At 45.5% G+C, this 24,127-nt stretch overlaps 1 protein-coding gene across 2 annotated transcripts in view; it reads right to left on the minus strand.

Annotated features, from left to right (window-relative positions):
* The window catches only part of TTC28 (tetratricopeptide repeat domain 28), a 182,960-nt gene that overhangs the window by 47,418 nt on the left and 111,415 nt on the right, over positions 1–24,127 (minus strand). The window lies entirely within an intron of this gene.

Consider the following 24,127-nt stretch of genomic DNA (forward strand, 5'->3'; position numbering starts at 1 on the left):
ACAATGGGTTTTAAATAAACAGAAATACCCAGGAGTGCCTCGATTCATCAGCACGATTAAAATGACAAAAGGCTTATGAACTGTACACACTGAGTACTTGTGGCCCAACGTGACCCAGAAAGTGGGCGAAGGAGCGAGTGCATCTGAGGCAGCGCTGCCCATCTGGGTCCCGTCCCCCTCACACCTCACAGGTGTTGCCACACCTCACAGGGCCTTGAGGCTGATACAGCAGCCCTGCCTGCCCGCCTTAGCATAAGAGTCACACTCAGACTTTGTGCTGCCCAGAGAATGACTCTGTTTGAGGTCTCCTGCTGACTAAGAACCAGGGTGGAAGAGAGGAGGGCGTCAGGGCCCTGGAGGAAGAAGACAGCCGCCAGGCACAAACCTCTCAGTGCTGCAGAAGTGGGGCCTAGAGAGAGATGGGCATCCCGGCACCCAGAGGGAACAGGCTCTGCACATCAACACGTGGGTTTAAGGTGAACTTGACCTGCTTAAAACAGGCTGGTGAACCTGTGACATCAGAATGTCATGACAGGAAGGGCAATGAGCCCCTCACTGGGTCGTTATGGAGCCACACAGTGTGAGAAGCTGCCCGAAGAGCCTGAATGCTCTGTGTGAATGTTAAGCCTGGTGTGATGGGCCAACTTGACTGGGTCCCTCTGGGATGACTCTGGGTGTATCTGTGGGGGTGTTTCTGGATGAGGTTGACATCTGAATCTGAAGACTAAGGAAAGCAAACTGCCCTGGCCACCGTGTGGGAGCCCCGTCCAATCTGCTGAGGGCCTGAACAGAACACAGAGGCTGAGTAAGAGAGAATTCCATCTCTCCCTGACTGTCTTGAAGCTGGACCATTAGTCTTCTCCTGCCTTCAGACCTGGACTCAGACTGGAACTTACTCCATTGGCTCTCCTGAGTCCCTAGCTTGCTGATGGCAGATCTTGGGACTTCTCAGCCTTCCTTACCATGTGAGCCAATTTCTTGAGTGTGTGTGTGTGTGTGTGTGTGTGTGTGTGTGTGTTGCCCTATTCATTCTATTTCTCTGGAGAACCCACACTAACAGCCGGTAATTAGGCACCAGAGCCCCGATTCAGCCATGTTCCTTACAGAAGGTCGTGCAAAGGCCTGGTCCCTGGGAAAGGTTCCCAAGGACTGAAGCCCTAAAGGTGTCAAAAGTGGAGCAGTCTTCAAAGACAGCACAGAGGTATGCTTTGCGGGCCAGCTACTCGGCTTCACCCCAGAACCATGCCAACAGCTGGTACAGCCATTAGCCCGCTTTCCTTCCGGGTGCACACTATCTGGACAGCACTTCAAAGCCAGCACAGGGCCTGGCATGCAATGAGTATGCAACAAGAAACTGGTGAATGAATGAATGGCATAAGCCAGAGAGCACTTTTTAATATGCAAAGTATTTTCCATTTTATTGTCTGTGACATGGCTCTTCTTGTCTCCAACTTACTTCTGAGGAGACTGAGTTCAGAGAAGCCAAGGAACTTGGCCAAGGAGCCCCAAGTGGTAGAGCCAGGCGTGAACCCAGGTCTTAGGTGTCGCCTTCCCCACTCATCCTCTCCCCTCTAAGGCTCCAGGCCTGTCACTCCCAGCTGGCGTTTGGCTAGGTGGGGGCAGGGGTGAATATGGGAAGCAAGAGAAAGCAGGAACCATCTGAGCACCTAAACAAATCACCCTGGCTTCCACCCTGCTGGAGAGCAGGGAGTGAGGTTTAATTCCTCTCTCCGCCCACGGGCAGCAGCTGAACAGGCGAGCAGCTGAAGGTTTGAAATGCTCCCTTGGGGGCCGAGGGCCCTTCACAGAGACCCTGGTAAATATCACTCAACAAGCTCCTCTGTCCAGGGACACATTCATCATCTGAATGCGACTGCCTGCTTGGAGCTGAGAAATCTGCTTGTCATTCGGTGCTTTGCAAAAGGGAGAAGAATTGGCCGGAACCAGTATCAGCCTCCATTATCTTGCAGTTCCACTCTTGCTGTCAGCCGCAGACAGAGCCCTCAGAATCTCATGCTTAATGGGGTTGTTTCCTATTTTCTGACCCTTCAGAGTATTAACACCGAAGGGAAAAACAAACAGGCGATGTCACAGACAAAGGAATCTTCCATTTACAAAACAAGCCTCGTCTCTACAGCAGGGATCCCAAGAGTGCCTTCGTGTCACGGTCGCCACCGCCACCCCCCATCTCTCTGAGAGACCTTCTAGAGATGGCACGTCACCTAGTCTGATTCCATTCACTCTGACTCCACAGATTACTGGGCAGGACCCATGTGCAAGGACTGCAGAGGCTAAACAGAGGAGGGTCACACCATACCTGTCTTCAAGGCACTTATAAGCTCATATGACTAGTGGCTACTGGCTAAGGTGGATTATGAAGGAGCACATGGAGGGTACCAGCCTACGACCAAGACAGGGAGGGCATAAAAGAATCTGCTGCAGCTGAGAGGCATCTTGAAGAATACAACTTTGATAGGTAAAGACTTGGGGGGAGTGCTTCCTGGCACAGAAAGTGGGATGAGCAAAGGTGTGGAGACAAGGTAGTGTGGGGGCTCTTTGGGGCCAAGGAGATAGTCCAGCTGAGCTGGGGCAGAGGGTACGAGTGGGAGAGGAGGAGGAATAAATGGTGGAGGGCTTGGAACTTGGAAGGCAGTTGAGAACTGTCAGCCCAGGCCTCTGAACATGGGGTGATGGGCTCAGGGCTGCTTTTTTGGGAGACAGTCAACAGGCCCAGAGAGGAGAATGTGGGATAGTTGGGTGGCTATTACCAGCACCCACTCAGAAGCAGCCCTGAAGGCCCAGGGTTAAGCTCACTGAAGCCTGATCAGCCCCGGGAACCCACCAGAAGCCCCATTCTTGGGAGCTACTGTGCTAATACATTAAGGTGCCTGGGCTTCAACAAGCCAGGTGAGGCGAGTTTTCCATAGAGCTCTGGGCTCTGAAATCTTGATAGGAGCTCCTTCCTCTGCTCTAAGCCTCTGTTCCCTGTAGAAACAGACTGTCTGGGCTGGCTCCCCCGACTTTTGTTTCTCTATATTGTCACCAACATGGTTCTGGCTTGTCCTGTGGTTGGGCCAGCCCCGTTAGTCCAGACATATGAACTAGGGTGGCAAGGTTAAACTGACAGGAGAAATGTTACTAGAAAGAGAACTTATTTGCCTGGGCAACTCACAGAAGAGACAAGTAGCAGTTAAAATATGGCGGATGGGCAACTGGTGGCAAATGGAGAAACTGAAAGTAGAAGTTGGTCTTAGGGGGAAGAGGAGTGGGTTCAGTTTGGACATGCTGAACATGCAGACAAGAAGGGTAGTTGGTGACGCCAAGTATACAGATGTTGACTCAGTTATTTAGACACTTCCTTCCAGAATGCCTGTAGGCTATGGAAATCCAGGTCTGGTGCTCAGGGGAGAGGTCAGGATCAACTCTCTGATGCCTCATTCATTTGTTCACTCAACAAATGTTACTAAGTATTTTTTATAAATATCCTGCTATACTGGGTTCTGGCTCCAGGTAAAACAGAGTAAGCACATTCCACCCCATCCTTCCTGCTGGATACAACTCTAAACCATGGATAGACTGCATGAAACAGCTATCTGAGGAATGTGAAAAGTAAATAATATCAGGCAGATTGGGGAAGACCAGAAACTAAAGTGCCACCAAATCAATAGTGAGCTTCACATTGTTCTGTCTCTGGAATCCCTCAGCCAGGTCTCCATGCAGCCCAAAACACAGAAGTGGGCATCAGTGGGAACAGACAAAGCTCTGGGAGGAGCCCTATATTTCTTACTCAGAGAGAACAGAAAAAAGCCACCCCTTTTTCTTATTCTCTCATCTCTGTTCTCATGTTCTAGGCCACAAACGTTCCTGAGTTAGTAGTGGCAGTGAGAGCAGCAGCGAGGGTGGGAAGGAGTCCAACTCTAAGGGAAAGGAAAACTTTGGGTGTAACCAGAGGAAATGTGGCCCCATAAGGGCAGGGTAACCCCTCTGCTTTTTCTCTTCCTTTCCCCCCCGACCCTTGGTCCATGATGCGAAAGGCCCTGCAGGAAAGGTGTAGCGAAGGGGTGGGGTGACAGTGTAAATAAAGCTCCAGCTTTTTGATGAGTGGGCCAAAAAGAAGAGCCCTGGGGAATTGAAAACCACTGGTGACAACACAGGGAGGAATTGAGGAAAGGGAACACATATAGTTGTTTATGAATTCCTGGATTCACCCCAAGTTGCACATGTATAGATCTGACCCTAAAGATTATGAGAACCTAAACACAAGATGGGCTGCTGCCCAGTTCCTGAAGAGGCCACTGAACAGTGCACCTGTGGGGCAGACTTGAGGAGCATGGTAAAAACTTTGAAAATGGAATTTACAATGAAAGCTGGTCAGAGCTTATGACCTGAATCCCAACTGCATACCTAAACAAAAACACCAATATCCTCCATAGGAGTCAAACAAGACCCAGAGTTTAACACAATTCAATAACATAATTCAAAATGTCCAGGATATAATCCCAAATTACTCAGCATCTGGATAACTAGGAAAATCTCAACTTGCAGGGGGAAAAGCAATCACCAGATGCCTTTTGGAATTGTGCTAGGATAACACAAATGTTGGAATAGTTTGCCAAAGACCTTAAAGCAACTATTTAAAAGTGTTACACATAAGGGAAAGACTCTTGCAAAGACGGCAAGAAAGAAGATCTCAACAAAGCACATGAGCTATTAGGAAGGAGCAAATGAAGGGCACCTGGCTGGCTCAGTTGGTAGAACACACAACTCTTGATCTCAGGGCTGTGAGTTCAGGCCCCATGTTGGGCATGGCGCCTACTTAAAAATAATAATTTTTTTTTTAAAAAGAAGGAGCAAATGAAAAATTTGGAACTAAAAACAAATAACTGAAATGAAACCTCACAGTAGGGGCTCAATAGCAGAATGGAGATAAGAGAAGAAAATCGATGGACCTAAAGACAGAAAAGCAACAGAGATGATCCAATCTGATCAACAGAAAAAACAGAGAGTTGTGTTTGTTTTGTTTTGTTTTCTGTAAAATGGACAAACCCAAGGGACCTGTGGTTCTATACCAAAAGACCTAACGTTTATGTATTCAGAGCCCACGAATGAGAGGAGAAAGAGTGTAGAGCAGAAAAACATGGAGGGAATAATGAATGAAAATTTCCCAAATTTGGTGTCAGACATAAATCTACAGATCAAGAAGCTGAGTGAACCACAAACAGAATAAACTGAGGGAAATGCATGACCAGATGCATCATATTAAATGGCAGACAACTAAAGACAAAGAAAAAAAATCTTGAAAGCAACCAGAGATAAAATATGCATTATGCATAGGGAAAATAATAATTCAAACAACTGAGGATTTCTCATCAGAGACCGTGGATACCAGAAGGAAATGGAAATTTATTTTTTAAATGTTGAAAAAAAAAAAAAAAAAGAATGACCAACCTAGAATTCCATGTCCAGTGAAAATATCCTTCATAAACGATAGTGAAATAAAAACATTCTCAGATGAAGGAAAACTGGTACCCGGAGGTTACAGACATACTCTCTTGTTCATGTCTATGCAATCTATCCCCTCCCTGAGGGTGGGTAGGACCTATGACTTTCCTCTAACCAACAGAATATGGCACAGTGATAGGTGTCACTTCTGTGATTATGTTATATAAGTGTCTAACTTCTACTGCCTCTTGGTTTGTACATGGCTGAGGTAAGCAGCCATGTTGGGGAGGACTACATGGCAAGTAATCCAGCACAGTGTTTGGCCAACAACCAGGAAGGAGCTGAGACTCTCAGTCCAACAGGCTAAAAATAAATAAATGCTGCCAATAATCAGGTAAGCTTGGAAATGGATTCTTCTCCAGTCAAGCATTTAGACAAAACCTCAACTGTAACTAATACTTTGATTACAGCCTCAAGACAGACTCTGAAACAGAGGACCAAACTAAGCCATGCCAGGGTCCTGACCCATAGAAATGGTGGGATAATAAATTTTTTATTGTTTAAGCCACTAAATTTTTGGAAATTTGTTATTCAGCAATATATAACTAATACAAAAAAGTAAGAGAATTCATTAATAGCTGACCTACACTAAAATAATTGTTAAAGAAACTTATTCAGACAGAAGGGAAATGATACCAGAAGGAAACAAGGAACATCAGGGAAGAAGGGAGAGTAACAAATATTAAATGTCTGAGTAAATATAATAGACTATTCTTCTCCTAACACTGTTCGATGGAATCTTAATGTATGTAGATGTAGTATACAAGACAAATGCAAGATGAGGGTGGAGGGAAAGGTCACTCCATGGTGGTAAGATTTCTACATTTCACTTGAATTAATAAAATATCAATAGTATAGAGCTTGCAGACTGTGAAAAGTATGTATATTATAATCTCTGGAGCAACCATTAAAGAGCTATAAAAAGAGATCTAGTCAAAGATATAAGAGATACATTACAATAGGTTTTTAAAAAAAAGTTCAAGTAACCCAAAAGAAGGAAGAGAAAACAGAGTAATGTAAATTGAAAAACAAAACAAATATTAATATGACATACATAAATCAACAGGTATCAATAATTATATTAAATATAAATGGTCTAAACATGACATCAACAGAATGGAATTAAAAAACATGACCCAGGGGCGCCTGGGTGGCGCAGTCGGTTAAGCGTCCGACTTCAGCCAGGTCACGATCTCGCGGTCCGTGAGTTCGAGCCCCGCGTCAGGCTCTGGGCTGATGGCTCGGAGCCTGGAGCCTGTTTCCGATTCTGTGTCTCCCTCTCTCTCTGCCCCTCCCCCGTTCATGCTCTGTCTCTCTCTGTCCCAAAAATAAATAAACGTTGAAAAAAAAAAAAATTTAAAAAAAAAAAAAACATGACCCAATTAAATGCTTCTACAAGAAATTCACTTTGAATAAAATGATATAGGTAAGTTAAAAGTAAAAAGATATAAAAAGATATACCATGCAAGCACTCTTCAATACAAAACTGGGGTGCCTGGGTGGCTCTGTCAGTTAAGCATCCAACTTCAGCTCAGATCATAATCTCACAGTTTGTGGGTTTGAGCTCCAAGTTGGGCTCTGTGCTGACAGCTCAGAGCCTGGAGCCTGCTTCAGATTTGTGTCTCCCTCTCTCTCTGCCCCTCCCCTGCTCACACTCCTTCTCTGTCTCCCAAAAATTACTAAATGTTAAAAAAATTAAAAAACAACAAAGCTGGAATGGTTATGTGTATGAAGATCAAATTAGACTTCAGAGCAAAGAAAACTACCAGGAATAGAGAGGAATATTACACAATGACAAAAGATCCAACTCACCAAGAACATAAAATTATTCTAAGTGTGTATTTACCTATCAACAGTTTCAAAATAAATGATGCAAAAACTGACAGAACTGAAAGAAGTGGCTGAATTGGCAGAGGCTTCCACATACTTTTCTCACTAGCTGACAGAATTGGTAAACAGAAAATCAACAAAATTATAGAATAATTGAACAACATCATCAACTGACTGAATAAAACTGACATTTAGAGAACACTACACCCAATAACAGCAGAATATAAATTCTTGTCAAATGCATACAGAACATTCCCCAAGATAGGCCATACCCTGGGTGGTAAAACAAACCTTAACAAATTTAAAATAATTGCAAATTTGCAAAACATGTCTTCTGCCCACCATGGAATTAGATTTGAAAGTGAGAAAAGAAAGATAACAGGGAGATCTCCAAACACTTGGAAACTAAGCAACACTTCTAAATAACTGTCAAAGAAGACTTAAGGGAAATTAAAAAATATTTTTAGCTGAAAAAAACTGAAAATACAACATAAAATCTGTGGGCTATATATAAAGCCTTAGAGTTACCTTTATAGCATTAAGTGTTTATATTAGAAAAAAAGATCTGGGGGCACTTGGCTAGCTCAGTTGGTATAGCATGTGACTCTTGATCTCAGGGTCATGAGTTCAAGCCCCACATTGGACATGGAGCCCACTTAAAATTAAAAATAAAAATGTAAAACAAAAAAAGAAAAAAGATCTGATATTAATCATCTAAACTTGAGCTTTCAGAAACTAGGGGGAAAAAAAGCAAAACAAACCAAAACAAGAGGGAAAAAAATAATAGAGCAGAAATCAATGAAACTGAAAAGAGGAAAACAAACCTTAAAAATTTTTTTGTTAATGTTTTATTTATTTTTGAGAAAGAGACAGAAACAGAGTGCGAGTGGGAGAAGAGCAAAGAGAGAGGGAGACAAAGAATCCAACACAGAGCTCAAACTCACAAACTGCAAGATCATGACCTGACCTGAAGTTGGGCACTCAACTGACTGAGCCACCCAGGCACCCCTAAAACAAATCTTTAAAAAAAAATCAATGAAACAAAAAGTTGGTTCTCTTTAAAAGAAATCAATAAAATTGATAAGCCTCTGTCCAGATAGACCAAGTATATAAGAGGGAATGCAAAAATTATCAATATCAGAGATGAAAGAGGAAACCTAACTAGTGAGCTCAAGGAAATTAAAAGGATAATAAGAGAATACTACAAACAACTCTACACATATGAATTCAACAACTTAGATGAAATGGACTAATTACTCAAAAACCACAAACCACTAAAACTCATCCAAAATAAAACAGATAACCTGAATAGTCCTACAACTACCAAAGAATTATATTCATAGTTGAAAACTATCCAAAATGACATCCAGGTCCAGATGGTTTCAATGGTAAATTCTATCAAACATTTAAAGAAGAAATAATACTAACTCTACACAATCACTTCTGGCAACTAGAGGAAAGAACATTTTCCAGCTCATTTTATGCAGCCTGTATTACCCTGATACCAAAAGTGGACAAAGATAACATGAGGAAAAAAAACTCTACAAACCAATATTCCATAGATCAAGTGAAAACAGACATAAAAACAATCAACAAAGCATCATCAAATAGAATTCGGCAACATATCCAAAGAATTATACACTACAGTCAGAGGGGAGTAGGGCTAATCCTGGAACGTAAGGCTTATTCAATATTTGAAAAATCAGTCAATATAATCCACCATATTAACAGACTAAAGAAAAAGATACATGTTTATGTCAATTGATACAGAAAAGCATATGACAAAATCTGACACCAACTTATGATAAAAATTTGCAAATGAGCAATATAAAAGAACATGTCATCAACCTGATAAAGAGCAACTACAACAAGCCTGCAGCTAATATCACACTTACCTTGGGGACAAGGTAAGTATGTCAGTTCACACCATTCATATTCAGCACAGAGCTGGAAGTCCTTATCAGTGCAAAAAGGCAAGAGAAAGAAACAAAAGTCCTATGGATTGGAAAGGAAGAAAAGAAAGTATCTATTCAAAGAAGACATGATTGTCTATGTAGAAAATGCTAAGGAATATACAAAAAGACTACTAAAGCCATTGAGTTTCATGAAGTTGGAGGATATAAAAGCAATGTACAAGGGGTGCCTGGGTGGCTCAGTTGGTTAAGCATCCAACTTTGGCTCAGGTCACGATCTCATAGTTCATGGGTTCGAGCCCCACACCAGGCTCTATGCTGACAGTGCAGAGCCTGCTTGGGATTCTCTGTCTGTCTGTCTGTCTCTCTCTCTCTCTGCCCTTCCCTGGCTTGTGCTCTCTCTCTCTCTCTCTCTCTCTCTCTCAAGAATAAACAAATAAATGTTAAAAAAAAAAAACAATGCACAAAAAGTCAGTATTTCTACATACTAGCAACAAACAATTCCAAACTGAAATTTTAAAAATGATCTCATTTATAATAGCTCCCAAAATTAAATACGTAGGTATAAATCTAACAAAATATATACAAGAGGGGCACCTGGGTGGCTCAGTCAGTTAAACATTCAACTCTTGGTTTCGGCTCAGGTCATGATCTCATGGTTCATGAGATCGAGCTCCAGATCAGGCTCCGTGCTGTCAGCATGGAGCCCATTTGGGATTCTCTCTCTCCCTCTCCCTATGCCCCTCCCCTGCTTGTGCTCTGTCTCTCTCTCTCTCAAAATAAATAAGTAAACATTAAAAAAATTTAAAAATATATACATAAGATTTGTAGGCTGAAAACTACAAAATGCTGATGAAGGAAATCAAAGATCCAAATAAGCAGAGAGGCATATCATGTTCATGGGTTTTAATTCAATATAATAAAGACAGCAATTTTCCCCAAACTGATCTACAAGTTTAACATAATTCCAGTCAAAATCTCAAGACATTTTTGTAGCTACAGAGAAGCTGATTCTAAAATTTATATAAAAAGACAAATGAGCTAAAGCAGGTAAAACAATTCTGAAGGAGGGGCACCTGGGTGGCTCAGTTGGTTAAGCGTCTCGATTTTGGCTCAGGTCATGAACTTGTGGTCATGAGATCAAGCGCCCACATTGGGCTCTGTGCTGAGCATGGAGCCTGCTTGAGATTCTCCTTCTCCCTCTCCCTCTCTCTCTACCCCTCCGCTACTTGTGCTCTCTCTTAAAAAAATAATTTTTTCAAGAAGTATAACTTAGCTGGAAGAATGACAGATTTTAAGACTTACTATAAAGTTACAGTCACAAAGAGAGTGTGGTATTAGTAAAAGTATGGACATGTAGATCAATGGAACAGAACAGAGCCCCAAAATAGACATCTGAATACAGCCAATTAACTTTTGACAAAATGCAGAGACAATTTAGTAGAGGAAGCAGAGTCTCCAATAAATGGCTTGGGGACAACTGGTATCCACATACCAAAAAAAAAAAAAAAAAAAAAAGAGAGAGAGAGAGAGAGAGAGAGCCCTGTAAAATGAACCTCAGACTAAGCTTTACACCTTACACAAAAAGTAATTCAAAATGAATCACAAATCTGAATATAAAAATGTAAAACTCTAGAACTTTTAGAAGAAAATATAGGAGAAAATTTTGTGACCTAAGGTTAATGACAGACTTCTTCAACATTTTACAAGAACATAATGCATAAGGAAATAATTGATAGAACTGATGTCATAAAAATTAAACTTATGCTCTGTGAAAGACACTGTCGAGAGAAGAAGATGACAAGCTACAGACCAAAAGAAAATATTTGCAAACCACATATCTGTCAAAGGACATGTATCCCGAATACATAAAGACCTTTCAAACTCAACAAGATGAAAACATACAACTCAATTTTGAAAAGTGGGCAAAAGATTTGAATGATCACTTCACCAAAGAGAATATAAGAATGGCACAATGTAAGAAATAAGCACATGAAGAGGTGTTCGGTATCTTGGCCATAAGAGAAATGCAAATTTAAACCACGACAAGATACTGACAATGCTGACAATATCAGGTGCTGACAAGATGGAGGAACTAGAACGCTCATCTACTGCAAGTGGGGGAAGCAGAAGGGTATAGTCATTCTGGAACATGCTCTGAAGTTTCTTACACAGTGAACGATATATTTACTATATGACCCAGAGATTCTACTCCTGAGGAAATGAACTTATTTACCCTGCAAACCCTCAGGTAGTAATCAGTGAATGTTTCAAGCAGTTCTAGTCGTAATTGCCCCAAACCAGAACCAACCCAAAGGTTCTTCTATGAGTGTAAGCAAACAAGTATATCCATACAATGGAATACTCAGTAATAAAGAGGAATGAGCTGCTGATACAGTCAACAATACAGAAGACTCAAAAATTTTAGGTTGAGTGAAAGAAGCCTGTGTTGAAAGGTTATGTAAATAGTATGATTCTATTTATAGGACATTCTCCAAAGGAAAAGACCATAGTGACAAAGAACTGATCAGTGGTTGCCGGGGATTAGGGGTAGAGGGAGTTATACAGTAGAGCTATAAAAGATATAGTTATTTGGGGCACCTGGGCGGTTCAGTTGGTTGAGTGTCCGACTTTGGCTCAGGTCATGATCTTGCAGTTCATGGGTTCAAGCCCTACATCAGGCTCTCTTCTGTCTGTACAGAGCACTCTCTCTGCACCTCCCCGCTCGGACTGTCTCTCTCTCTCTCTCTCTCTCAAAAATAAATAAATATTAAAGAAAAAGATAATAGTTATTTAGGATGATGGAAGTGTTCTGTATCCTGATTGTGGTGGCAGTCACACAAACCTACATATGGATTAAAATTCATGGAACCGTACACCAAAAGAGTAACTTTTACTGTGTGCCAGTTACCCATTTATTGCCTCTGTGCTCCAAATTCATCCCTCATTGCCTGCTCCAAAATAATGAATGGATCATGGCCATTTAAGGGCCAGCTGGCACAGTTTTGAGCTTTGTCAGCAGAGGGCGCTGGAGAGACATAGAGGAGGAAGAGGTTTGCCTTCCTGGTTGCAGCGTGCTGGTTCAGCAGGCTCCTGAAGCAGGCGCAGCTTCCCTGGGGTCTGGCTCCTTCTGCATGGGCAGCTTCTCCAGTGTGCAGATCATGGGGTGCAAGCAGTTTCTCTGGCATCTGGCTTTTGCCCCACCAGAGGTTTCTCCAGGACCTCGTTCCTGCAGCGGCGGGGGTTGGGGGCTTTCTCCACAGCACCACTTCTGCAAAACACAGCAGCCGGCACCCCCAGGGGTCATCAGCCTCCCGTGGTAACCACTCCTTGGGTGGTTCTGTAGTAGATGAAGGTATCTCCCTTTCCTCAGCACCCTGGAGAGCATATGTTTGCAAATTCTGAGGGTGGATTTCCAGCAAGTTCCACTAGTGTGAGACCACAGCAACTTCTCCAAACAGGTCCACATCTCAGCCCTCAGTTGGGAGTGGGGACCCTCTTCCTTGGGCACTCTGTCTCAGTCCTCAAGGGCAGTGACTGCTCCTTGTATCTGTGATTCCTGTGTTTTTTAGAATACTTACACTAGCGAATCCCTCTAATCTAATCTCTGTTACAGTTTATAAGGATTTTTAAGTTCATTTATTTAGAGGGAGAGAAAGACGCAGGCGGAGAGGCAGAGAGAGGGAGAGAGAGAATCCCAAGCAGGCTCTGCACTGTCAGCACAGAGCCTGACACAGGGCTCGATCCCATCAACTGTGATACTGTGACCTGAGCTGAGATCAAGAATTGGACGCTTAACTGACTGAGCCACCCAGGTGCCCCACACTTAACAATTCTTTATCTTAAATTATCCCTGTTCGAATTAGCGTGGTTCCTTGTTCCTGCTTTGGTCCTGGCTGGTACATACTGTAAGTTAAACTTAAATAAAATAAAATGAATCCTGCTAGCACCAAATCCTGAGAGGGATTTAGAAAGGTAAGACACACTTTGGTGCCACACATTCATCCATCCGGTCATCAGGTCAACCAACCTCAAAAACATTCATTGTGTGACCAGTGTGTGCCCAGCTCTTGGCTGGGATTATTCCAAATGAAAACAAGCCTCTGCCCCTGAAAAGCTCTGAGAAGGTGCTAGATGGGCACACTAATCCCTGCAACACAAAAAAATAAATTGACACGGTGGTGTGTGTATGTAGATGTGTGTGTATGTGTGTACACAGAGAGAGGCTAAATGAACAATCGGCAGGCGATGGGAGAGAGAGGATAAAGGTGAGAGTATGAATAAGTAAACAGCCAGGGGTCATGTAGAAAGAGTCCCTGGAGCACTCCGACTCATGGCCTGGCTTTGGCCACTCTTCCAAGGGCTGTGTTGTGAAACAGAAGGAACAGTGGAGAAGTGTTGGCTCTGCAGATAAGACCAGTAGTCACGGTTCAGCAAAGGGGAGACCAGAAGGCCTCGGGGGAGAGGATGGGAGCCAGGTGGCAAGGCAGGAGGAGTGGAGGGGGGCACTCCTGACCCAGTCAGCTGTCCAGCACTGGCAAGCTGGGGATGCACCAAACCTCTCTTCTCCCCGTTCTGCTCACATTCCAGTCCTATTGACCCAGCTTAGGACTCTTGGCTGGCCCATCTGTCCTGCCCTCTGGGCCTGATCACCACACTATCTCCTCTTTCCTGCGGCTCTTGAGGCCTAAGGTTTCTGGCTCGGACTTGGCCCTTTCTACTCCTGGACCTCCGAGAGAGGCAGAGGTCTCTGTTCTTGCTCCAGGCCCCTGACCTGGCACTTCCCTACTGGCCGGAGTCCAGGCTGGATCCCGCCCCAGCCCCTGCATGGAGTTGGGTGGATGGCTGAGGTTTAGATCATCTCAGTCACAGAGAACAATGAAGGCGAAAGGTTAAAGTCGGTACAGGATGACAGCACGGGACCTGGAGCGGGGCTGAGAGGGGACGGTCCAGCAGGTGGGCCGCAGCTTCTCTGTGGTGCCCACCTGCCCTGCCAACATCTGCTCCCGGGACCCCAGGAGAAACCCAGCCCCCGCCTACTCCAGGGAATATAAATCATGCCATCGCCACAGGCAGGCTCCAGAATGCTGTTCACATGCAGCTCTCCCCCAAGAGATGGAAACGGCCCATGAATCAAGCACCACAGAGCTGTGCCAGAGCCCATTCTCTTCTCAGGGACAGGGCTTGGCAAGAGGCTCGGGAGAGGATTTTCATTTGTAAGTATGGCCTCCTGATCTCTCCAAGTACACACTCTCCGTCATCATTCTGACAGTTGTGACTGAAGCTCCACACTTTTATTTATGTCTTGAGACCCCTTGCTAACTCATTCTTTCTTCCTCCCCCCCGAAAGCATCTCCTGGCTTCTTTTGCGCTGATAACCAATTCCTTGCCAAAGACCAGCCGCTTGCAACCCTGAAGATAGAAATGGTGCATGAGAGACCGACCCATCTTCGGTTTCTGGTGCATAGGGCAGTGAGGCAGCTCATATGCCAGTAGCCCTGTAGGATCACATCGGGGCAGGAAAATGCCCCTTCTTGCAAAGCAAAGACCTCTGTGTAATTGACAAAACTTGAGGAAGCAAGAGTTACTCGATTTGCCGCCACTGCGTATTATCATGTGGGGCTTCCTGATTGCAAGAGGCCACGTCTGACCGGTGCACCCAGGTTAGAGAACCGCAGGGCTGCACAGCAGAGCATGTCTTAAAGATATGAACAGATGTGCCTATGATAAGTAATGTGGATGCCCACCAGGCTTTACACGGCCACTCTGCCAGTAGCTGAAAAAGACCCATTTATCCCAGAAGCCACTTAGCAAGAATCCCAGAAACTCTGGGACTTCGGGAACTCAAGATTTCTGAGACCTCTGAAATTTTCCCATGCAAATTATTTGCTAGACACCGTCTGTTTTTTTTTTTTTTTTTTTTTTTTTAATAGAGACTAGAAGTGAAGCTTTAAGATAAAAGGAGCCTTGGGCTTACTTTTAGGGAGAACAAGGAAAGGCGAAGCTGGAGAAAAAGCATCCTATTCCATGCATTGTCTGACATAAGAGAAAAATCCAGAAGCAGAGATGTGAGGCTTTAAAGCAGGAAAGCAGGCTATTCCTTCCAGGAGGAGAGAAGGTGGTGGCGTACTAGGCAGCACTGGGGCATCTGCCCTGATCGTAAAGGTTCTATTCTAGAAACTGCCTCCCTGATCCACAGGGTCACGGGCGTGAGTTCCCAGTGCCAAGTTCATACCCGAGGGCCCACAGTGCTGACTGGGCCAGAGATGGACATCTGTCCTGAGCTAGGCCAATCAGGTTCCTTTCCCCAACATTTGTGCATTGGAGTTCAGGGAGATCTGAGCGTGACTTCCTGTGGCTAGCTCAGTAAGCTGTATGTGAGCCCAGGGGCCATTCTCCCACTCTGGGACTGAGAGCAGGCAGCAAGGAGTGTGTTGTACTTTCAACTGCAAACTGGACATCTGCAGTAGGAAGTGTTCATGAAGCAGATGGCCGAGTGGCGGTGAGAGCCAGCCTGCCCCATGCAGCCCCGGGACTCCCCACTGCTTTCCTCTTCTGTTCCAGGCTTGCCTTGGATTTCATGGGACTCCTCATCCCCATAACCTTATTAAGCCCCCCTCTTTGGTTTAAGCAAACTTCTGAGAGGCCTGCTGTGGGGGGCGGGGGACTGGAAGGTGACCTCAGGGACTATGTGGCCTTCCTGCAGAGCTAGAAGCTGCTCTGGCATCCTTCAACCCTGTGGGGCACGTGGGGAATAGGCCAGCAAGAGTCAATGGGTGGGAAGAATGTGAGCTGCATGCTGGAGGAAGGTGCTAGAATCACCCATGAGGACAAGGACAATGTGAAGGCTTTCTCAGAAAATCCCTCCCTGTGAGTGCACTCATATCATTTTCCAGACTTTACAACCACAGGGGATGTGGTCCAGCAAGCACACACTGTGAAGTCAAACCCACTAGATCAAATCCACACTAGGGAGTGGCCCCTCCAGCATTCCGTGTTGACACTGCCCTGCGGGTATTAGCATTTCTCATCAGAAAGCCAAAGTCACTGTCATACACTCCTCTCTCTGGAAATGCTTCTCTTGTCTATTACTCTAGAAATTGCTTTTCCTTGTATCATCTCAAGATTGTTAATCCACACTATTATCTAACAGTTACCAGAGAATAAACCTTCTGTTGATCTGAAGACAAATGATTGTTTACCTGCCAGGAATCTATACACACATAATACACACACACACACACACACACACACACACACACACACACACACAGAAGCAGTAAGTTCTGCTATGTGCTATGGTTGTTAAGATTATAATAAAATGTCTCTTCTGGGCATCTGGGTGGCTCAGTCGGTTGAGCATCCAACTCTTGATTTTGGCTCAGGTTATGATCTCAGGGAAGTAGGATCAAGCCCTGTGTTGGGCTCTACGCTGAGCATGGAGCCTGCTTAGGATTCTCTCTCTCCCTCTCTCCCTCTCCCCTTCTCACATGCTTGCTCTCGCTCTCTCAAAAAATATTAATTAGTTAATTAATTAATATGTAGATAGCGAAATAAATAAAAATTCTTCTTCTGAAGTGCCTTGTTCAAATGATCATTTGAATCAAAAACCAAAAAGCCCTGGTGTCTGGGGTCCAAAACAGATGTGTGATTTTAACTCGAAAGCCCTTTGTAAATACTCTGCTCATCTTATGACCTGGAATTATCTAGTCTGTACTTAAGTGTTGTGAGGAAGAACATGGGATTTTTTCCCCAGCTTTTCTTCTCTTGGTAAACACAGCGATCCAACAAATGAGAAGGTCTTACTTCCACCTGTTCAATAGCCTGTGTGCAAGAAGCGGAAAGAGTGTAGCCAATTGGAGGGCCCCATTACTTGGGCTCTTGAGTTTTGAAATCTTTGCTGAGAAAGTGTTGGCCATGGGGTCCTCCTCCCCTGATGACATGGAACTCTCTGCCATCAATTTGGCCTTGTCACATCAGTAATGCCCAAGTCGACACATAAGGACACAGTTGTTGCAGTAGAGGTGGCCGCAGCCCTGCAATCTGGGAGACCCAGGTGTGAACTTCTGTGAACACACATGTGTATTGTGTACACGCCCAGATATGTCCAGGAAAGAGAGCCATCCCAGCTGCACAGGGTTGCTCTGAGCACCAGATGATGAGAGCACAGGTGAAGCCCTTTGTGCAGACGGAAGCTGTCATTGTGTCGTTGTGACAAGCACTTAATGGAAATGTTAGCCATACCAATATTTGGCAGCAATGTGCGCTTTCCTTGGTGAAAACAGCAAAAGTAGAAGTAAAATATACTTGCGGCAAATATTTAAATTGGTTCAAAAGGTAACCAAGTGAAAACGTAAAAGCTGCTCTGTGCTCCCACCAAGTGGACACCGCTCCCTCTGTGTGTGACTCGAGGGGCCCGTAGGACAGCTGTTATGTGTGCGAATGTGCGCATATGGGCGGTGGGTGTGTTGGACACGTGTATAGGGAGCAGAGTTTCAGAACGAGACCTTTCTGAGATGCCCAGACAGCAAATGCCAGCCACTGGAGGACGGGCGCTCGGTCTCAGCTCCACGTACACAGATGCACACAGGAGGTGGCTCTGAGACTGTGCCCCCAGATCTTGGGTCCCCAGCCATATCAGGGGTCAGAGAGGACCCCAAGAAAAAGGAATGAGGAGGCTGGAGAAGAGAGTTCTTTGGAGAGAGCTACCCCCATACAGCGAATCCCTTTGGGGCAAGGAGTGAAGGGCACCTCTCCTACTTTAAGCCTGGAGGGCGTGTTCTCATAGGGGGTACCACTCAGAGAGCTTGGAAATGTGCACCCTGAAGGCAGGAGAGAGACCGACTGTTGCTAAGTGGAGTCTCACTGCTCAGCTGGGAGCAGGGGACCGGCCGGCACTGCTAGAGTTTGTGGGGCTCTGGGATACAAGGGTGTTTTGTGCAACCAGATGTGGTCCACGGTGGAGGCGGGGAGCTGGCACGTCTCATCTCAGGCTCCGCCCAACAAGGCCACCTGGAGAGGCCAGACGAGGTGGACCGTAGGATGCCAACGGCTGAGAAGATGTCTCAGGGTCTCTGCAGAAGAAAGACAGAAGGGGCACCTGGGTGGCTCAATCGGTTATGTGTCTGACTCTTAATTTCTGCTCAGGGCATGATCTCATGGTTTGTAGGTTCGAGCCCCACAATGGGCTCTGTGCTGACCGTGCAGAGCCTGCTTGGGATTCTCTGTCTCCCCCTCTCTCTGCCCCTCCCCTGCTCCTGCTCTGTCTCTCTCTCAAAAATAAATAAATAAACTTAAAAAAAAAAAGAAGAAGAAGACAGGACGAGAGGCACATCTCCCCAAGTGCAGCAAGCTGCAGGACACCTCTGAAGAGCCTACAAAGGACCCACATGAAGCAAGATTCCACTTTAACCATCTGCCACCTAACCACACACCTAACCGAAGCCGCCTAACCACACAACAAGGGTCCTGTCTCCTTATCTGCCCTCCCTCCACCCCTTGTGATAGCAGTGAGTGAGCAGGCCTGCCCCTCATCCTCAGCAAATCTCCGGCCCAGACCAGGCCAGGTGTGACGCTTTCCTGGGCCATCATGGGACAGACCCTCGATGCTGTGTCCGACCACATTCAGGTGAGTGGGAGAAAGACTAAAGTGGCCTTGTAATTTATTTGATAAGAAGAATACACTCTGGCTGTCTCCCCTTCCTGGATCCAGGAAGCCACTGCCTTTCGGTGTGGAGGAAGGGAGGCATCCATATCCTCCTCCTGGATGATGTCCTAGAGTCGAGCTTTTGGCCAAAATTGAAGGCAGAACTGCTCTTTTCCTCCCACTCCCCAAAATGGGGTTCTGCACCCAGAACCAGCTTCCTGAGCTCTTGAGCAAGAGGCCACACTTGTCTACATGGGAGATGTTTTCTGCCTGGGAAACCCACAACTGACTGGGCTCCTGGTCTCTGAGAAGGGAAGGCGAGGGAGCCGAAGTGTCAAGAACACATAGTCCCGGGTCCTCCTGGACTGGAGGGCCTGCAAGGCACAAGCTGCTCTGGGAGATCCCACAAAGTGTAAGAGTCTGTGGCCTCAGGAGCTCCCAGATGAAAAGCAGAGCTGAAATACGGATGGATGTGACCACACCACAAGCCAGGAGCTGCAAAGGTCCGATGCAGAAGGACACAGGGGCCAGTGGCAGGAGGGGTGACCTTGTATGGCCTCTCAGAGGTGGTGGACTTTAGGACGACTCAAGGAATGAGGGTTGGGGCAGGTGGGAGGGACAGAGTAGGGTATTTTGGGGGAGGAAACAGCTAAAGCAAAAGGACAGAGGTGGCATTAAGATAAAATATTGTCAGACGAATCATCCTAAAGCCAGCAGCCCAATTAGGCATTAGCTGCATGAACACCACAGATGCTGGCCTAGAAGACAGGGTGCAGAAGCATGGTGCTGGAGACCACTGTCATCCTTTCCTGGCCTGCTCCATCCGGACCAGCCTACTCTCCATCTCACAAACCCACACTGCAGGTGTCATTTCTGGTTTGCTTTGGCCGTGCCCTCAACCTGGACTCCCCCTCTACATCACTCCTGACCCTCCCACACAAGTGGGAATTATGTCTCTCTCTCAAAACCAGCTCAGATGCCTTCTCCTCTAGAAGTTTCCCCTGGGCACCTCTGTCCAAAAGTGAGCTCCTCATACCTTCAGGGCAACAACTCCTAAGCTCCAAACATAAGCTCCAGACATAGAGCTGGTTACCCCCTCTCTGGATAGACAGGTGTGGAGGCAGGAACCCTTTCTCACATGTCCCTGGTCCTCACAAGGCCTAGCGCAGGGCAAGCTCTGCACAGGCTGGGTAGCTGCATAGGGACTACCGAGGGCCTCTCTGGACGCATCAGAGGGCCTGGAGATGTGTCTCAGCACCAGCCCTGTGCCATTGATACAACTGTGAAATGGTTGGGGCACCTGGTGGCTCAGTTGGTTAAGTGTCCGACTTCTGCTCAGGTTATGATCTCGCGGTTCGCGAGTTTGAGCCCCGTGTCTGGCTCTGTGCTGACAGCTCGGAGCCTGGAGCCTGCTTCAGATTCTGTGTCTCCCTCTCTCTCTGCCCCACCAGCTTGCACTCTGTTTCTCTCTCTCTCAAAAATAAATAAATGTAAAAAAAAAAAATTAAAAGACAGCAATAACTGCGAAATGGTACCAATGCCAAAAACCCCACCATAAGTTTAGCCTCAGCCCCTCCCAGAGAACCAAATCAGTCACTGGAACAAGGAAACGGGCACCTTTATATAAATAGCGGGTCAGGTAATTGTAAGATGCCTTTCTTCCATTTCCTTCCTAGAATCTTGAACTTTCCTTCTATGAGGCGACCAGAGAAAGGGGCAATTGTTACAGAAGGATTTTTTGAAAACTAGAGTTGGACCTTGGGCAAAACTTCTGGAGTGCTCGAGGCCACTGTGCCCTTGGAGGCTGGTCTGTGGCACTTTCTAAAACAGGCCTCGGCTATTCCTTTCCCCACCCCAGTTGGGGACTGTCTAGGGGCTCACAGGGGCCCCGTCTCTCCTCATTGCGGGTGCCTGCGTGTGGGCAGGGGTGAAATGGGGAGGGTGTGCATTTGTCAGGCTGGGGGTGTCTGCAAGTGTGTGGCAGTGAGGACATGAGATGAGCGTGTGTGTCACATAGATGTCGCGTGAGGGGTGTGTGTGAACAAGTCACAGTGTGAAGTGAGAGCGTCACATGAGCGCTGTGTGTGGGAGAGGTGTGTCTTGTGAGGGCGTGTCACATGCGGGGGAGCGAGGGTGGGTGCAGATAGAGTATCCTATCAGGTGAGAGGCTCTGGGCCCTTCCCCTGGGCATCTGAAATCAGGTACCCCTTCTCATCTGTAGGGCCCCTCAGTTCCAGACCCAGAGGGCAATAGCGTTGACTCATGTTATTAATAACAGCTGAAGCAAACAGCTGAGCACCAGGGCCCTGCTAGCCTTAGTCTTTCTAGCAAAGCTGGGAGGTACATCTTACCTCTCTTAAAGGTGTTTTGAGGGAGACTCAGAATTTCAGGCACTTGCCCAAGGCTCTACTGCCAATAAGCAGCAGAACTGGGCTCTGGAGCTAGGGGAGCTCGAGTCCAGGCCTGTGTCTTCCCACACACCAATCCAGCCCCCAAGGGCTCAGAAGCTGCCTAATCCATGGTCACATTTTCTAAAGGCAATCGGGGACTCTGAGGCCCAAAGTCTACAGGGGTGGTTCCATTAGCTCAGCCCTCCGAGCAGCAGGAGCTCCTATATGCTATGCATGCTTTTAAATTCCACTTGATTCTATGTTCTTATGGAAAACAGGCTATTAGAACAGAAAATGGTCTTCAAAGATCACCATGAGGTCCATTTCCCTTGAACACTAAGACCCAGGAAGGTCGCTGGGAGGAACATTTGCATATGTGACATACACACTACATACTGTTCAGAGGCATTTATATGGAGAGGGGTTTGAGCAGCACAAAGGTAGAGTGTAGTCTGGGCACACCTTTTACTGGCCGTTAACAAGAGACAGCGTTTAAAGATTTGGGGTCAGTGTTTAAAGATTTTGGTTTCCTACAACGGCATTAATACAGGTTAGGTTAAAAAGCCAAAGGGCTCCTTTAACAAATGAAAAAGAGATGACGGGTTTAGGAAAATGAGAATATTATAGCAAAGCTCCTTTTGTGTCTGCTTGTAATGTGAGTCCTGCAGCTAACCTTCCACGGAAAGCTGTGAGAATGCCCCTCAGAGTTGTTACAAATGCAATCAGCCCTAATACAGCGTAATGAAAATGCATATTCCGATGCTATGTGATCTCCTTAATGAGGAAAACTAGAAGGGCTGTGTGGTAGTTTTACCTACAGTCCTCCAAATCTAGGTGAATTGCACAACTTTGAAATTTCTTGTACAAATAATGTCACCAGAGCTACCCAATGGAGTCTGTTCGGTGTGGATAATGAGACCTCTTGGCAGAGCAAGTCAAGGTATGACTAGAGGCTCAAAAAAGGTGTGGGGAGAGGTTATTTTTCACATGAGGTGTAGTCCCTAAAAGCTAGGGTGACTTGGAAAATCCCGGTTCCCTAGATCTCTTGTGAGACCTTTTAATGAAAATGGAAAAACAAGAGGCCAGGGGGAAAGTGACTCCCATGCTTCCAGAAGGAATCACGGTGAGTCTTTGATCTCCCCATCTCTGTGCTGGTTTTGAATAGTCATTTCTGTTATTGTTTAGATTGAACTTTGGGCGGAAACAGCTGTCTGTTCACGAGCAGTGTTTTCCTGAGAAGATCTCCAGGAACCCCAGTTTTCGGAAACAAGTCCAAGTAATACGGGCTTTGCCTTTGTGAATATCGAAGGCTTTTACCTCTGGGGGAGAACCTTTCCCCACACCCCAACCCACTCTCTCAGCAAAGCATATTTCCCTCTCTCTAATTGGATTTTCTAAAAGGATCCGTTTCCTCTTCTCTATTCCAGATGCTCGCGGTACAGCACTGTACAAAAAGCCGCTGGCTGGTGTCGTTCTTGTCTTTTTCTGCCACATTAACCCGGTAGGGGGTTTAACAGCTCGAGATTTTGAAAAGCTGTTGTCAAGTCGTGAAAGCCCCCAAATGCAACTTAAATGGTTATTAGCTGGTGGGAAACGTCCCCTGCATTCTAATACCTCCATTTAAATAACAATAATAGAGCAAATAATAACAATAAGAGTAAACTCCATGCCTTCGCAGCCATGATTATACCCCACTACCCATAGCCTTGCTCGGTCCACAGCTAATTTACTCGGGGCCAGGGGGTGAGGGTGCAGCCTTTGGCTTGGTGTGCAAGCCTGATTTTGCAGCTGGCCAGCAGGGGTCGCCCGAGTCATCCAGCAGCCAAACCGGAGCTTTCCATGACATCCTGGATAATTCCTTTAAACAATCCAAGGCATAGACAAAAGAGCCAAGGGGGTTCCTTGCTCTATTAAAAGCGCTGAAACACATGTATTTGCCAAATGGAAAGGTGCAGAATTAATTGGAAAAGAGATGGAATTTGTATTCCTCAGCTCCCTTGGGGGTTTTATAATTAATAAATATTTGTAAAGCCTTTGATAAGTATGAAGTACCATATATGTGCTAAACAAAACAAGCTTTTGTGAGCATCAGAATATACTTGTAGTACATTCCATATTAGATTAAAGAGATGAAAAGTAAGAATAAGAGAACTGATAATAGTGGCTGGCCCTCTGTCCTGTGCCTGGTATTTTCCTTCTATTATTTTCATCACAATGATCCATCAAGGTAGACGTTATTACTATTCCCAATCCATAGAGCATTTTGTTAAAAGCTCTACAAGATTCAGTCACTTTTGCCCCAGGAAGCCCAGCCAGTCAGTGGAAGAGCTCAGATTTAAACTGGGCTTTCCATCCAACCCTTCCCAACTCCCAAATGGTGTTCTTTCTACACCCCTTTTGTATAGCCAGCATACTGAAATGTATGAATTCCTTATTCCAAGGATTCCCTAAAATAAATCCTACCACAGAAAAGAAAAAAAAAAAGATCAGCCATTTTCAAGAATAATTAATTAAGTACAAATTGTGTAAGTAATACCAAAAAAAGAAAAATTGAGTTGGCTATAGGGCTTCTAAAATAATGTCTCAAGTGCTTTTATTTCCTTATGTATATTCAATACTCTATAAAATGTCTACAGATGTGAAAATTATAGTAAATATGTTCTGCAGTCTTAATTGCTAAACGATTACAAAGTAACTAAACAAGAGGTGGCAGGTTGCCCTGTGGCTTTATTCATCTCTTTCCGGAGAGCAGCAAAATCATAAAGTCTTCTCCGACACAACAGGTTTCTATGGTTACGCGAGACGTAAATATATTATATGTCCTGTGCGACGTGAAAGGACCAGCC

Source organism: Lynx canadensis, chromosome D3, assembly GCF_007474595.2.
Source record: "Lynx canadensis isolate LIC74 chromosome D3, mLynCan4.pri.v2, whole genome shotgun sequence".
Lineage (NCBI taxonomy): Eukaryota > Metazoa > Chordata > Mammalia > Carnivora > Felidae > Lynx > Lynx canadensis.